The sequence below is a fragment of the Siphateles boraxobius genome, unplaced genomic scaffold, assembly GCF_051911475.1.
Source record: "Siphateles boraxobius isolate OS27281-9 unplaced genomic scaffold, OSU_SipBor_1 1, whole genome shotgun sequence".
NCBI classification, from domain to species: domain Eukaryota; kingdom Metazoa; phylum Chordata; class Actinopteri; order Cypriniformes; family Leuciscidae; genus Siphateles; species Siphateles boraxobius.
In genome coordinates this window covers 2465881-2482633 of record NW_027508699.1, presented here as the reverse complement: position 1 = coordinate 2482633, position 16753 = coordinate 2465881, and the positions used below count along the sequence as shown (strand labels likewise).

General features: G+C 40.9%; 3 non-coding genes across 3 annotated transcripts; all 3 read right to left on the bottom strand.

Moving 5' to 3' along the window:
* Positions 1–44: 44 nt before the first annotated feature.
* Positions 45–116, bottom strand: trnap-ugg (transfer RNA proline (anticodon UGG)). The gene has a single exon. It is a non-coding gene; the product is annotated as a tRNA-Pro (tRNA).
* A 309-nt stretch (positions 117–425) lies between these two features.
* On the bottom strand, positions 426–497 carry trnap-ugg (transfer RNA proline (anticodon UGG)). The gene has a single exon. It is a non-coding gene; the product is annotated as a tRNA-Pro (tRNA).
* A 10636-nt stretch (positions 498–11133) lies between these two features.
* On the bottom strand, positions 11134–11205 carry trnap-cgg (transfer RNA proline (anticodon CGG)). The gene has a single exon. It is a non-coding gene; the product is annotated as a tRNA-Pro (tRNA).
* Positions 11206–16753: the final 5548 nt, after the last annotated feature.

Below are 16753 nucleotides of genomic sequence, written 5' to 3'. Positions count from 1 at the left end.
TGCAAAAGGAAGGATCCAACCTTGCTGCACGTTCTGAAATCCCCGGGCTCGTCCGGGATTTGAACCTGGGACCTCTCGCACCCAAAGTGAGAATCATACCCCTAGACCAACGAGCCTGACTGGCAAGAGATTTGGCTACATGCGTACTCTTGTAGAGTCACTGAATGCTGGCCTCTTACAGAATGGGAAGGCACTAGTTTTAATAGAAAGCGTTTTTCGTTAGGGAGCCACACTCCCTGGCAGGCAGCGATTCTGAGTACGTTCTGTGCAAGGAAATAAGCGCTTGTCATCTGGCTGAATCTTGGCAATGTTGTAGTACAGATGAACACAAGCAGTAATAAGGATTTCAAAAACATGACAGTTTTGAGTTTGGCAAAGTGCTGCAAAAGGAAGGATCCAACCTTGCTGCTCGTTCTGAAATCCCCGGGCTCGTCCGGGATTTGAACCTGGGACCTCTCGCACCCAAAGCGAGATTCATACCCCTAGACCAACGAGCCTCTTCTACAATAAGTCTTTCGGGAGGGCAGCACAAATTCAGTGAAGCCCATCTCAAAGACGGACCACGGCCTGGCGTCGAGATAGGAAAGTGTAGTTGTTCGAGCGTTAGAAACCCCTTGAAGGCATATTACTGATCAAAGGAAAAGCATGCCAGACAAGGCCCAGTGGCCTGTGGATGTTCCACAAATTCAAGGATGGTTTGTTCAAAGCAATAATGACCACAAGATCTGAGTTGGCATAGTACGGACAAACCTCGGATAGCTGTAGTGGTGGGTTTTTGTGTGCATCAGACTGTCAGTGAATCATTCTTGCCTGCCCGTGCATGTGCCCTTTCAGGCTGAAATTACACAAAGCACTGTGCGCAAGAGGCCCAGTGGCCTAAGGGGAAAAAGCCACTTCTTGCTTTTGCACTGGACCTACGACGAAGGCTTTGCGTACGAAAGCAGAGAGGCAGACTACACACAAAACAGATGGGAAAGAATCATGAACTATAAATGAATCTAGTCAACGAAAAACATCATTGATACGTTTGTTTTGTCCATACAACCAAAATGGCTGTGTAATTGGAGAAAAACACATGGAACAGAAATGGCGGGCTCTAAATGTAAACCGCCGCACATAGGCTATGCCGTAGGCTTGACTTTGAACTAAAAGGCATCACCAACCCTACCTAGGGAGGCTGTTACTAGGGCGTGCTTGTTGCGCTAGCTCTAAGCCGATGCTGCAAAAAGTCAATGAAAAGTTGTTCAAAGAAACTCTACAGAACAACAAGTATACCTGTGCTTAGCATTTCTGCAAAAGAGCCACGGGTAATTCAGTTAAGACCGATTTAAAATGCTTTGAAGTGAAGCCCATCTCAAAGATGGACCACGACCTGGCGTCGAGATACGAAAGTGTAGTTGTTCGAGCGTTAGAAACCCCTTGAAGGCATATTACTGATCAAAGGAAAAGCATGCCAGACAAGGCCCAGTGGCCTGTGGATGTTCCACAAATTCAAGGATGGTTTGTTCTGTAAGGGGTGTACAGTTAAAGACCCAGAACCAGATATGAAGAATGAAGACCCAGAGTCAGAATTATAAAAAATTAAAGAAAATATTTACTGAAGATAGTTTGCAGTTTCATCAGCAGAAGTCAGCTTCAATACTCGCACAGGAGTTCGTAGGCCGCCCCCCTTACAGTTACAAAGATCACAGCAGTTATACCATTTCCAAGGTCTAAGCTACGTCATTGCTTACAGGATGAATGATTCTCATTGGCTATAAAATAGATAAACACAGTAATTTTCCACACATATACAGATAGACTGAAGCATATCTCCATCGATTATGCAGCTGAAGTTAGGCACGTCATGACCTTCCAGGTCGCAGATTTGGGTTGCTGGGCGCCAGCATGTCCAGAACAACAACTCAGTCAATCTCCAATAATGCCAGTGGTTCCTTAACCTGTAACCAAGAAGACTAACACACACACCGACACACAGCTTTTCCAAGGTTGGATTTGGCCAGGCTCTCACTATAAACAGGAGAGTCCTCTCAAAACATCAAGATAATGCGTTCTTTCTCTCAAAGATAGCTAAACTTTAGTCTAACTGGAAAGAAAGGCTTTAACAAAGAAATGGTCCCTTAAACTATTGGCTTCAATGACCCCTATATGTTTAAACACATTGAAGACCTTTCTCAAACACAAAACAAGTCCCTATTTCATTTCTGGAAGCTGGGTTAAATAAGCAAGCACTGCATTCAGATATCAAATACAGACATTAAAGAATACATGAAAAGAACATTTCAGTAATCACAATGGTAACTTATATAAATAAAGTAAAATCTCCAGAGAAGTCATTCAACTCATTTGATATTTAGAAGGAAAAATATTGATTAATACCTTAATTATAATCAATCATTACATATAGATTGAAGCAGCAGTGGATTCCAATCCACCCCCTTCAGTCCCCCGTTTTAGACCAATGTGGAGTCCTAAACACCACATCTGGTCTATCCATAAAGAGGCTGCTTCAAAATGTTAGGTTTCTGACCCATGCTCCTCTGTCAGGTCAATTTTTATAAAACAAACAATATCTTTTTCCTTCAATGACTTAATATCAACAACATATCCCACATACTACAATATTGATCTCCAGAACCTTTGGACATAGCTGTCTTTCCATGTCTTATACAGCTATTATTCATCTTGGCTAATTTGGTTTCATCATCAAATTAACTGATACAATACAAGTACATATTTAATCATAAATACCAGGATATATGCACTAGTTTTTATAATTTCCAATTCCTTTTATTATAAACAAAGTTGGATGGTTAATCCATTATTTTCACTACCCCTTTTATAGACCCTTTAGGTTCAAAACACAATGGTTGTCTAACTAAAAATAAACAACAAACAAATAAAATATTAATAATTAAGGCCCATAATAATCGATGTAAGCACTTTAAGTCTTTACTGAAATCATCCTTCAGTTTACAGTCGCATAGCATGTACCATTTTAATTGTATAACATCTTATACCCTTTTTTGTTTGTTTCAAAAATAGAAATAAAATAAAACAAATTCACATCATCATTTCAGTCATTATTTTACCACTAAAATATAGGATCGTTCCCCATTCTGCTTAATAAAGCTTTTGTCCATTCCTTATCCTTATATCACTTGAATCCCTGTCAATCATACGTCTTATTGTTTTTATTTTGAAACTCACTTTTCCATACCATTTAAACTTAATTTGACTTCCATAAATTCTATCAGAAATTGTATTTTCATAACATACATTTTTTTTTCTACTATATTTCTTCCATCTTGCCCTATATGCCAGTTCCTTCTGCATCCGAGTCTCTCACCACTGTCAGCCTAGTGACACTTAAAGTTCCCTCGTTAGGGAAATCATGGTATTTTATTAATTCTTCAATACTCTTGTTTTCTTATCATTAACTTCAACTTTATTTTTCATTATAACTACTTCTCACAGTATTTGTCTCAGTTCCACTTATCTTTACAGTTTTACAGAAACCAAAATATTATGTTACTCAGATCCCAGCCCACAGCCATATAGCTGCTTTCTCTTTTTACCTTTATTAAATTGTAGTTTTCTTAGACATCTAATGTCATACATACATTTAATGGATTGAGAAATACAACCTTTTCTTTTTAGAAGTTATATTCACTCCTCCTTTGTTCGCCCTCCGGCCTTTCAATAAAAATGAGGGAGCTCACTCTGGATAATTTGGATAGTGACTTAGCCAATGTGTCACTTTGTCTCTCTGCCGTCAAGTCTATATATATATATATATATATTTTTTTCCTACGTTTATCCTTATGATCCCACCTAGTTGTCTATTTAAATTTAGACCCTCAGTTGAATTTAGACAAGAGTTTTACCCCAGAATGGACGGCAATCTTCTTTACAATTCCAATTTATATAAAATACTAATCCAGAGAGTAATTCAGTTCAATATCATAAATGACAAAAGCATTCATAATTACCAATAGCAGACAGAGCTGGAGAACCACTCCAATGAAAGCTCGTCCCATGTTCTGCATTGTCTTTTCATCAGATTGACTTAGAATTATCAACTTTTTTAAAGTTGGTCATTTCACTTAACCCATCTGTAATGATAAAACACTAATTCCAGAGGTTAATGACACAATATCCTCAAAATCAGGAAATAATAGTACCCCAAACTAATACATACAAGACATAAAGTGCTGTCACCATCACACGCACTCATACTAGATACACATATGTTAACTGTTCATTTTCAATGTTCATTTTTCTTTATATTATTGCTAAAAGATTTAAATTTTAAATAAGATTTTAAACTTCCCATTTTCCTGTAGCTTCTACCTAATTTTACATGGTCTCTTAACCAGTTTCAAAGCATGCCTGTTCATTATTCATTAGAATTTAACGAGGTCAGCTGGGTTGTTTTGTTTCATTATCATTATTTTGCTTCAGCTTGCTCTAGCAGGCCGATGACAGAAAGACAGACACAGTTACCATCCCTTCCTCCGCTCAAGCAGTCTCTCTCACTATTAATAAATTTCTAAGACTGTAACTTATATAAAATGTAATATTAAATTCGTTACAATAATCTTTGACCATTCACCTTTGTTATCCAGACTTTTCTTAAATCAAAAGCTGTCTTCATCTTTAGCCACCACCATGTCTAACGACCTTCAGGAGTTAAAACTATGTTATAGACATATTAGTTCAAAATCAACACTATGATTTTCCTTGCCCATAAGGCAACCGACATCAAAAAGTTGTATTACTGTCTCCACAACAACTAATGGGAATCACTTCATGGCCCCGACTGAACCCCGAAAGCCCATTCCAGTTAGCTCTTTATCTACAACCTCCATCAGGGTGTTGTCCCCCCTGGCATATTTTCAGACGCTTGTCACAATGAAAAACAAGCCATACAACTAATGCGGTTTCTGGGGAGTGGTATAGAGGAGCTTTGTTTCTGGGGCAGACTGCAGTAACTCGTCACCGCTTCATCTCCCCTTAACGGTATAAGGACGCTGCTGGCCTCACAGCTCCTGCTCAACTCTCATACCTGTCTCACATAACACACCTCCATTCAGGAGATGCCCAGTGACTTTACGTGACCCCCCCCTGCCTAAGGTTGCCCCCTGTCTGGCCAAAGAAGGTCTTACCCGTCATAGAGATGGTCACTCGTGCCCACTGGTAACCGCTTTTTCCCATCACAGAATCTTTGACCGTTTTCTTCAACAAAATCTGTTGTTCTCTGGAGCTCAGGAAAGACACAATCAAGAGTCACCAGGGCCATTTGGACTGCCTAATAGTTGTAACACAGGGAGACAGGTTAATAACAACAGTATTTAATCACTTAAATCCATTAACCGTCTTAAAAGCAGCAACCTAGCTACTCAGTGGATTTACATCACAACCGTACATTCAGTGTACATTTCCGTCGGCCCCGCCCCCGTTTCATGGTGGGGACTAAGATCAGACAAAGAAGTTACTGGTCCTAAAATAACCTAATCAAAGATGTCACTACAAATAGCTTATCACTTATGAAAATTACTATTATAGAAATTACTATTATAGATATTTTCTTCAAAAGGATTCACTTTAAGACTTCAATCTTTTGACCTTTTTATCTCTTATTTCTCAGACGAAAAATGTCACTGTCGTCATTTAAACACTGATCTACTTTCAAACCAATATTATTACCAAAAATGTGTTGTCATTTTATCACATTTTAAACACCTTCTCGCTGGGCATTTACAGTTACTTATTAAATGGTCCTGATGACCACCATTAAAACACTCTCGGCTCCAACTTACTGCACACCCTTGAAGCAGTGTGTCCCAAACAGGAATGCAAACCGAGCTGATAAGCAGTTCTCTGTATTCTTTTACAGTCCACCAGTGGCTGATTTAATCATAATAGCCCAATCATAATCTTCATCATTATTATTGGCAGAACATTAATTTTCATAAGCTGCAAAATATTCTAAGTTGTTTTCACAAAGTGTCTGTTTAACTTTAGCCACACTTGTCCAAGGAAATGATCTTCGACCCATAATTTAATATACTTGCTTTTTGTAATCATCGTAAGCAATACAAGGCTAAACATTTTAATTTTTCAGTTTCTTTGTTTGTTTGTAGCCAGTCAAGTTGTTGTTTAAATTTCCAAACAGAAGCAAAACTTATCAAGACAACCATTTACTTAATAATTTCTGCAAATTTCTCTGAAGTGAGGGCTTCAGAGCACAGCTGCTTACAGCGTTCGCTCTTTTCTGTCTCACTATTAGTTTCAGGACTGTTCAGGTTACTGATCAAGTTACTCAGTTTGTCTGGCATATCTTAATAACAGTTCAAACTCACCTGAAGTCATTGCAGAAATGGAGGCGGCGATCTTTGAACAACACAGCTTGGCTTCTCCGTGATGAAACTGCAGAGTATACTCCAAAATCACAGTTACATATACTGGTCCATGCCAATTTGGGTCACAACTTTTTTTTTCTTTTTTTTCTCTCTCGGGATCGTTCCTGATGCATCCCTGGCAAACAACCCTATTTTTGTTAGTATCCCTAACTGCCTGATTCACTAAATTCGGGGATCCCCTATCTGAGATGGAAGAGATTGAGCAGGTTTACGGTGCCACTGGACCTCCCGTCCAGGGACGTACTCTGCTGGGGTGGTGCTACACCATTAATGCCCAGCGGGGCCCACACAGAGCACGCTTCGCTTGCGCTGTCTGCTGCCGTTATCCTTAACGACGCTCTCAGCGACTTCTTATCCTCTCAGCAGTACAACTTACTCCTTCACTCGCCTCATCGGAGTGAAGGCTACTTACTCCTTCACTCGCCTCATCGGAGTGAAGGCTCTCCCGCTCTCCTTCAAAATCTCTTCCAGTCAGACAGCCCTAACAATTAATAAAAGCTTACTACCTTGCTTGTTGATTTGCCAGAGATGTCACCACGGAATGATTGCCCGCATTCTCCACCAAACTGTAAGGGGTGTACAGTTAAAGACCCAGAACCAGATATGAAGAATGAAGACCCAGAGTCAGAATTATAAAAAATTAAAGAAAATATTTACTGAAGATAGTTTGCAGTTTCATCAGCAGAAGTCAGCTTCAAAACTCGCACAGGAGTTTGTAGGCCGCCCCCCTTACAGTTACAAAGATCACAGCAGTTATACCATTTCCAAGGTCTAAGCTACGTCATTGCTTACAGGATGAATGATTCTCATTGGCTATGAAATAGATAAACACAGTAATTTTCCACACATATACAGATAGACTGAAGCATATCTCCATCGATTATGCAGCTGAAGTTAGGCACGTCATGACCTTCCAGGTCGCAGATTTGGGTTGCTGGGCGCCAGCATGTCCAGAACAACAACTCAGTCAATCTCCAATAATGCAAGTGGTTCCTTAACCTGTAACCAAGAAGACTAACACACACACCGACACACAGCTTTTCCAAGGTTGGATTTGGCCAGGCTCTCACTATAAACAGGAGAGTCCTCTCAAAACATCAAGATAATGCGTTCTTTCTCTCAAAGATAGCTAAACTTTAGTCTAACTGGAAAGAAAGGCTTTAACAAAGAAATGGTCCCTTAAACTATTGGCTTCAATGACCCCTATATGTTTAAACACATTGAAGACCTTTCTCAAACACAAAACAAGTCCCTATTTCATTTCTGGAAGCTGGGTTAAATAAGCAAGCACTGCATTCAGATATCAAATACAGACATTAAAGAATACATGAAAAGAACATTTCAGTAATCACAATGGTAACTTATATAAATAAAGTAAAATCTCCAGAGAAGTCATTCAACTCATTTGATATTTAGAAGGAAAAATATTGATTAATACCTTAATTATAATCAATCATTACATATACAATGAAGCAGCAGTGGATTCCAATCCACCCCCTTCAGTTCAAAGCAATAATGACCACAAGATCTGAGTTAGCATAGTACGGACAAACCTCGGATAGCTGTAGTGGTGGGTTTTTGTGTGCATCAGACTGTCAGTGAATCATTCTTGCCTGCCCGTGCATGTGCCCTTTCAGGCTGAAATTACACAAAGCACTGTGCGCAAGAGGCCCAGTGGCCTAAGGGGAAAAAGCCACTTCTTGCTTTTGCACTGGACCTACGACGAAGGCTTTGCGTGCGAAAGCAGAGAGGCAGACTACACACAAACCAGATGAGTAAGAATCATGAACTATAAATGAATCTAGTCAACGAAAAACATCATTGATACGTTTGATTTGTCCATACAACCGAAATGGCTGTGTAATTGGAGAAAAACACATGGAACAGAAATGGCGGGCTCTAAATGTAAACCGCCGCACATAGGCTATGCCGTAGGCTTGACTTTGAACTAAAAGGCATCACCCTCCTACCTAGGGAGGCTGTTACAAGGGCGTGCTTGTTGCGCCAGCTCTAAGCCGATGCTGCAAAAAGTCAATGAAAAGTTGTTCATAGAAACTCTACAGAACAACAAGTATACCTGTGCTTAGCGTTTCTGCAAAAGAGCCACGGGTAATTCAGTTAAGAGCGATTTAAAATGCTTTGAATCCCACTACAGCATCCACAGACCTGCGAAAAAAGTTCAATTTTGCCAAAGCATCAGCCTCTGATGCTGCAGAACGTGACGTCAAGTACTATGTGGGTTGCAGTAAATGGCCGGACTATGAAGTGGTTGATAAAGAAAAGTAAATGGCCAGACTATGAAGTGGTTGAAAACATGATGCTTGGGCAGGGGCTGAGAGGTGGGGAGGACTACATGACTAACTCCTCCAAAATCAGATTGCCCTTCGGTTGATTTTTGGGCAACTCACTGAGTCTCTGCTCCAGAGAGAACTTCAGCAAGTCTCGCTTCTGACTGGACTCATTCAAGCGGGCTTGAGCTTCTGAAAGAGCTTTCTACTCCGTCAGAATGAGCTTTCTTCTCCGTCAACTTCTAAGGGAAAACAATGCTTTCATACACCAAGAAGAGCACAATTTGTTTTATCACCCAGCTTAAAAAAAGAAAAAAAAATGAAGAAGATTTCATGTGGCAACCTTGCTGCTCGTTCTGAAAACACCGGGCTCGTCCGGGATCCTGCCCTCTTACAGATGGGAAGGCACTAGTTTTAATAGAAAGCGTTTGTCGTTAGGGAGCCACACTCCCTGGCAGGCAGCGATTCTGAGTACGTTCTGTGCAAGGAAATAAGCGCTTGTCATCTGGCTGAATCTTGGCTATGTTGTTGTACAGATGAACACAAGCAGTAATAAGGGTTTCAAAAACCTGACAGTTTTGAGTTTGGCTCAGTGCTGCAAAAGGAAGGATTCAACCTTGCTGCTCGTTCTGAAATCCCCGGGCTCGTCCGGGATTTGAACCCGGGACCTCTCGCACCCAAAGGGAGAATCATACCCCTGGACCAACAAGCATCTTCTACAATCAGTTTTTCGGGAGGGCGCCACAAATTCAGTGAAGCCCATCTCAAAGACGGACCACGACCTGGCGTCGAGATACGAAAGTGTAGTTGTTAGAGCGTTAGAAACCCCTTGAAGGCATATTACCATATTACAAATTCAAGGATGGTTTGTTCAAAGCAATAATGACCACCAGATCTTAGTTAGCATAGTACGGACAAACCTCGGATAGCTGTAGTGGTGGGTTTTTGTGTGCATCAGACTGTCAGTGAATCATTCTTGCCTGCCCGTGCATGTGCCCTTTTAGGCTGAAATTACACAAAGCCCTGTGCGCAAGAGGCCCAGTGGCCTAAGGGGAAAAAGCCACTTCTTGCTTTTGCACTGGACCTATGACGAAGGCTTTGCGTACGAAAGCAGAGAGGCAGACTACACACAAAACAGATGGGAAAGAATCATGAACTATAAATGAATCTTGTCAACGAAAAACATCATTGATACGTTTGTTTTGTCCATACAACCAAAATGGCTGTGTAATTGGAGAAAAACACATGGAACAGAAATGGCGGGCTCTAAATGTAAACCGCCGCACATAGGCTATGCCGTAGGCTTGACTTTGAACTAAAAGGCATCACCCTCCTACCTAGGGAGGCTGTTACTAGGGCGTGCTTGTTGCGCTAGCTCTAAGCCGATGCTGCAAAAAGTCAATGAAAAGTTGTTCAAAGAAACTCTACAGAACAACAAGTATACCTGTGCTTAGCGTTTCTGCAAAAGAGCCACGGGTAATTCAGTTAAGAGCGATTTAAAATGCTTTGAATCCCACTACAGCATCTACAGACCTACGAAAAAAGTTCAATTTTGCCAAAGCATCAGCCTCTGATGCTGCAGAACGTGACGTCAAGTACTATGTGGGTTGCAGTAAATGGCCGGACTATGAAGTGGCTGATAAAGAAAAGTAAATGGCCAGACTATGAAGTGGTTGAAAACATGATGCTTGGGCAGGGGCTGAGAGGTGGGGAGGACTACATGACTAACTCCTCCAAAATCAGATTGCCCTTCGGGTGATTTTTGGGCAACTCACTGAGTCTCTGCTCCAGAGAGAACTTCAGCAAGTCTCGCTTCTGACTGGACTCATTCAAGCGGGCTTGAGGTTCTGAATGAGCTTTCTTCTCCGTCAGAATGAGCTTTCTTCTCCGTCAACTTCTAAGGGAAAACAATGCCTTTCATACACCAGGAAGACCACAATTTGTTTTATCACCCAGCTTGAAAAAAAAAAAAAATGAAGAAGATTTCCTCTGGTATCACATGCAATTGCATAAAGAAAAGTAAATGGCCAGACTTTGAAGTGGTTGAAAACATGATGCTTTTGCAGGGGCTGAGAGGTGGGGAGGACAACATGACTAACTCCACCATAATCAGATTGCCCTTCGGTTGATTTTTGGGCAACTCACTGAGTCTCTGCTCCAGAGAGAACTTCAGCAAGTCTCGCTTCTGACTGGACTCATTCAAGCGGGCTTGAGCTTCTGAAAGAGCTTTCTTCTCCGTCAGAATGAGCTTTCTTCTCCGTCAACTTTTAAGCGAAAACAATGCTTTCATACACCAAGAAGAGCACAATTTGTTTTATAACCCAGCTTAAAAAAAGAAAAAAAAGAAGAAGATTTCCTGTGGTATCACATGCAATTGCATACATAGTCAGAGAACCCTTGAACTCATACTAAAGGTGAGAGGGCTCGTCTGGGATTTGAACCCGGGACCTCTCGCACCCGAAGCGAGAATCATACCCCTAGACCAACGAGCCTGACTGACAACAGATTAGGCTACTTGCGTACACTTGTAGAGTCACTGAATCCTGGCCTCTTACAGAATGGGAAGGCACTAGTTTTAATAGAAATCGTTTGTCGTTAGGGAGCCACACTCCCTGGCAGGCAGCGATTCTGAGTACGTTCTGTGCAAGGAAATAAGCCCTTGTCATCTGGCTGAATCTTGGCTATGTTGTTGTACAGATGAACACAAGCAGTAATAAGGGTTTCAAAAACATGACAGTTTTGAGTTTGGCTCAGTGCTGCAAAAGGAAGGATCCAACCTTGCTGCTCTTTCTGAAATTCCCAGGCTCGTCAGGAATTTGAACAAGGGACCTCTCGCACCCAAAGCGAGAAACATACCCCTAGACCAACGAGCCTCTTCTACATTAAGTCTTTCGGAGGGCGCCACAAATTCAGTGAAGCCCATCTCAAAGACGGACCACGACCTGGCGTCGAGATACGAAAGTGTAGTTGTTTGAGCGTTAGAAACCCCTTGAAGGCATATTTCTGATCCAAGGAAAAGCATGCCAGACAAGGCCCAGAGGCCTAATGGATAAGGCATCAGCATCCAGCGCTGGAGATTGTGGCTTCAAGTCCCACCTGGGTCATCTTCAATGGGCTATGTTTAAGTTGGATGTTCCACAAATTCAAGGATGGTTTGTTCAAAGCAATAATGACCACAAGATCTGAGTTAGTATAGAACAGACAAACTTTGGATAGCTGTGGTGGTGGGATTTTGTCAAGTCATCCTCATTTATATAGTGCTTTTAACAATGTAGATTGTTTCAAAGCAGCTTTACAGAGATAAAGATATAATTTAAGGTAACAGAGATTGGTTTGGTTTTATAGTGGCTCTTGAAAAATGTTTTTTTCCAGCTAAAGTTAGTTTTGTTGATTCACTTCCGTCTAAATGATAGTTTGTTATTAAATTAGGGGCCGCTAAGACGACACCGTTCTCTCTAAACAGACTTTAAACGTGAACCTGTGACAGACGCTGATGGCGTTCACATGCGCATTAAGAATTGATTCTATAGTTATGTGCGTTTGAATATATGTGCGCAGGTTTATAATTCCTTACAAACCATGCCTAAACAAACTACTTGTCTATAAATTTTGATGCAGAATTTTTTATTTTATCTTCTCACTTTGGGTAGGTACGCGAACCGAAAAATTCCACAACGCTTTATCTGTAGAGTGGTATAGGGATCCTCCATAGGGAGAGGCGAGTTGGCACTTCAGCACTGCATTGTCATCGGGTCCAGGCGAAAGTCCTTCGTCAGATCTGGAAACGGCCTGGATCTGGCAGGCTGCGGGAAAACCTTGGGATAAACAAAGACACTAAAATTAGCGTAGATGCCATTCTTCTTATGATGTAACGAGTACATCAGGATTTGAGGAAAGTGTTCCCAGTTCCGGCTGACCTAATCTAAGCAGCCTAATATTAAATTATAGAAGTCTATAGAGTGTTATGTGAATGCTAGGTCAAAGAGATGTGTTTTTAGTCTAGCTTTGAACTGACAGACTGTGTCTGCTTCCCGGACAATGTTAGGAAGATTGTTCCAAAGTTTTGGTGCTAAATAGGAAAAGGATCTACCGCCAGCAGTCGATTTATATATTCTAGGTATTATCAACTGGCCGGAGTTTTGAGATCGCAATAGACGTGAAGGACTATAATGCGTTAAGAGCTCGCTCAAGTACTGGGGAGCTAAACCATTTAGTGCTTTGTAAGTAATCAGCAATATTTTAAAATTTATACGATGTTTAATAGGGAGCCAATGCAGTGTTGACAGAACCGGGCTAATATGGTCGTACTTCCTGGTTCTGGTAAGAACTCTAGCGGCTGCGTTTTGGACTAGCTGTAGTTTGTTTATTAAGCGTGCAGGGCAACCACCCAGTAGAGCATTACAATAATCTAGCCTTGATGTCATGAACGCATGAACTAGTTGTTCCGCATTTGTCAATGAGAGCATATGACGTAATTTAGATATATTTTTAAGATGGAAAAACGCGGTTTTACAGACACTAGACACATGACTTTCAAATGAAAGATTGGTATCAAAGAGCACACCCAGGTTCCTAACTGACGGCGAAGACTTAACAGAGCAGCCATCAAGTGTTAGACGGTATTCTAGGTTATTACGTGTGGAAGTTTTTTGTCCAATAATTAGAATCTCTGTTTTTTCAGAATTTAGTAGTAGGAAATTACTAGTCATCCAATTTTTAATATCAACTATGCATTACGATAATTTTGTGAATTGGTGAGTTTCGTTAGGTTTGGAAGAAATATAGAGCTGAGTATCATCAGCAAAACAGTGAAAGCTAATTCCATGTTTCCTAATGATATCTCCTAAAGGTAGCATGTAGAGAGTGAACAGCAACGGTCCTAGTACTGAGCCTTGTGGTACGCCATACTGAACTTGTGATCGATAAGACATCTCTTCATTTACTGCTACAAACTGATAGCGGTCAGATAAATATGATTTAAACCATGCTAGTGCAATTCCACTAATGCCAACATAGTTTTCTAGTCTATTTAAGAGAATGTTGTGGTCAATGGTGTCAAATGCAGCACTAAGATCAAGTAACACTAATAGAGAGATAAAACCACGATCGGATGATAAGAGCAAATCATTTGTGACTTTAATGAGAGCTGTCTCAGTGCTATGGTGCGGTCTAAATCCTGACTGGAAATCCTCGCAGATACCATTTATTTTAAGAAAAGAACACAGTTGTGAGGATACTGCCTTTTCTAGTATCTTTGACAGAAAAGGTAGATTTGAGATCGGTCTGTAATTGACTAATTCTGTAGGATCGAGTTGCGTTTTTTTAACAAGCGGTTTAATCATAGCCAGCTTAAATGTTTTTGGTACGTATCCTAGAGACAAAGATGAATTAATGATGTTAAGAAGAGGATCTATGACTTTTGGAAGCATCTCTTTCAGTAGTTTAGTCGGTATAGGTTCTAACATACATGTTGTCGATTTAGATGAATTAACGAGTTTGCAAAATTCTTCCTCTCCTATGGCAACAAATGAATCAAATTTTACCTCGGGGAGACTATAATGCACTCCCTGATGCGATGCTGTAGTAGACGGTTGCATAGTTATAATTTTGTCCCTAATATTATCAATCTTATAAGTGAAGAAGTTCATAAAGTCATTACTGGTGTGTTTCTTGGAAACTTCTGGGCTTGAAGCTTTCTTTTTCGTTAGTGTAGCCACTTTTTCAAATAAATACCTTGGATTATGTTTATTTTCTTCTAATAGGGTTGAAAAATAAGCAGATCTAGCAGCTTTTAAAGCCTCTCTGTAAGCAATCGAGCTCTCCTTCCATGAAATCCGAAATACCTCTAGTTTTGTTTTCTTCCAGTTGCGCTCCATTTTTCTGGCTGTTCTCTTAAGGGCCCGGGTGTGCTCGTTGTACCACGGTGTTGGACTATTTTCTTTATTCTTCTTTAAGCGCAACGGAGCAACTGTATCTAAAGTGCTGGAAAGGAGAGAGTTAAAAGTTTCTGTTGCAATATCAAGTTCTTCTAAGCTATCTGGGATGCTGAGATGATGAAACTGATTAGGATGATTATTGATAAAGCAATCTTTAGTGGCAGAAGTGATAGGTCTAACATACTTGTAACATGGAGTTGGCTTTGCAGCCTTGGCTAAATGTAATTTACATGAGACTAGATAATGATCTGAGATGTCGTCGCTCTGCTGCAGAATTTCAACAGCATCAACATTGATTCCATGTGATAATATTAAATCTAGAGTATGATTACGACAATGAGTAGGTCCTGACACGTGTTGTATAACTCCAATAGAGTTAAGAATGTCTTTAAATGCCAATCCCATTGCATCTTTTCCATTATCTACATGTATATTAAAATCACCAACAATTAGGACTTTATCTGCAGTCAATACTAATTCTGATAGAAAGTCAGCAAATTCTTTGATAAAATCTTTATGGTGCCCTGGTGGCCTGTAGACAGTTGCCAGCAGAATTCTCAAACTTGATTTATCGTTTACATTATATATTTTTACATTAAGCACCAACACTTGAAAAGAAATATATTTTAAACTAGATTTTTTAGTGGTTTTGAAAATATTACTATAAATTACAGCGACACCTCCCCCTTTGCCTTTCAGGCGAGGTTCATGTTTATAACAGTTATCATGCGGGGTGGACTCATTTAAAGCTCATTTTGTGTGCATCAGACTGTCAGTGAATCATTCTTGCCTGCCCGTGCATGTGCCCTTTCAGGCTGAAATTACACAAAGCACTGTGCGCAAGAGGCCGAGTGGCCTAAGGGGAAAAAGTCACTTCTTGCTTTTGCACTGGACCTACGACGAAGGCTTTGCGTATGAAAGCAGAGGGGCAGACTACACACAAAACAGGTGGGAAAGAGTCATGAACTATAAATGAATCTAGTCATCGAAAAACATCATTGATACGTTTGTTTTGTCCATACAACCAAAATGGCTGTGTAATTGGAGAAAAACACATGGAACAGAAATGGCGGGCTCTAAATGTAAACAGCCGCATATAGGCTCTGCCGCAGGCTTGACTTTGAACTAAAAGGCATCAGCCTTCTACCTAGGGATGCTGTTACTAGGGCGTGCTTGTTGAGCTAGCTCTAAGCCGATGCTGCAAAAAGTCAATGAAAAGTTGTTCAAAGAAACTCCACAGAACAACAAGTATACCTGTGCTTAGCGTTTCTGCAAAAGAGCCACGGGTAATTCAGTTACGAGCGACTTAAAATGCTTTGAATCCCACTACAGCATCTACAGACCTGCGAAAAAGGTGCAATTTTCCCAAAGCATCAGCCTCTGATGCTGCAGAACGTGACGTCAAGTACTATGTGGGTTGCAGTAAATGGTCGGACTATGAAGTGGTTGATAAAGAAAAGTAAATGGCCAGACTATGAAGTGGTTGAAAACATGATGCTTGGGCAGGGGCTGAGAGATGGGGAGGACAACATGACTAACTCCTCCAAAATCAGATTGCCCTTCGGGTGATTTTTGGGCAACTCACTGAGTCTCTGCTCCAGAGAGAACTTCAGCAAGTCTCGCTTCTGACTGGACTCATTCAAGCGGGCTTGAGCTTCGGAATGAGCTTTCTTCTCCGTCAGAATGAGCTTTCTTCTCCGTCAACTTCTAAGGGAAAACAATCACTTTCATACACCAAGAATAGCACAATTTGTTTTATCACCCAGCTTAAAAAAAGAAAAAAAATGAAGAGGATTTCCAGTGGTATCACATGCAATTGCATACAGAGTCAGAGAACCCTTGAACACATACTAAAGGTGAGAGGGCTCATCCGGGATTTGAACACGGGACCTCTCGCACCCGAAGCGAGAATCATACCCCAGACCAACGAGCCTGACTGACAAGAGATTTGGCTACTTGCCTACACTTGTAGAGTCACTTAATGCTGGCCTCTTACAGAATGGGAAGGCACTAGTTTTAATAGAAAGCGTTTGTCGTTAGGGAGCCACACTCCCTGGCAGGCAGCGATTCTGAGTACGTTCTGTGCAAGGAAATAAGCGCTTGT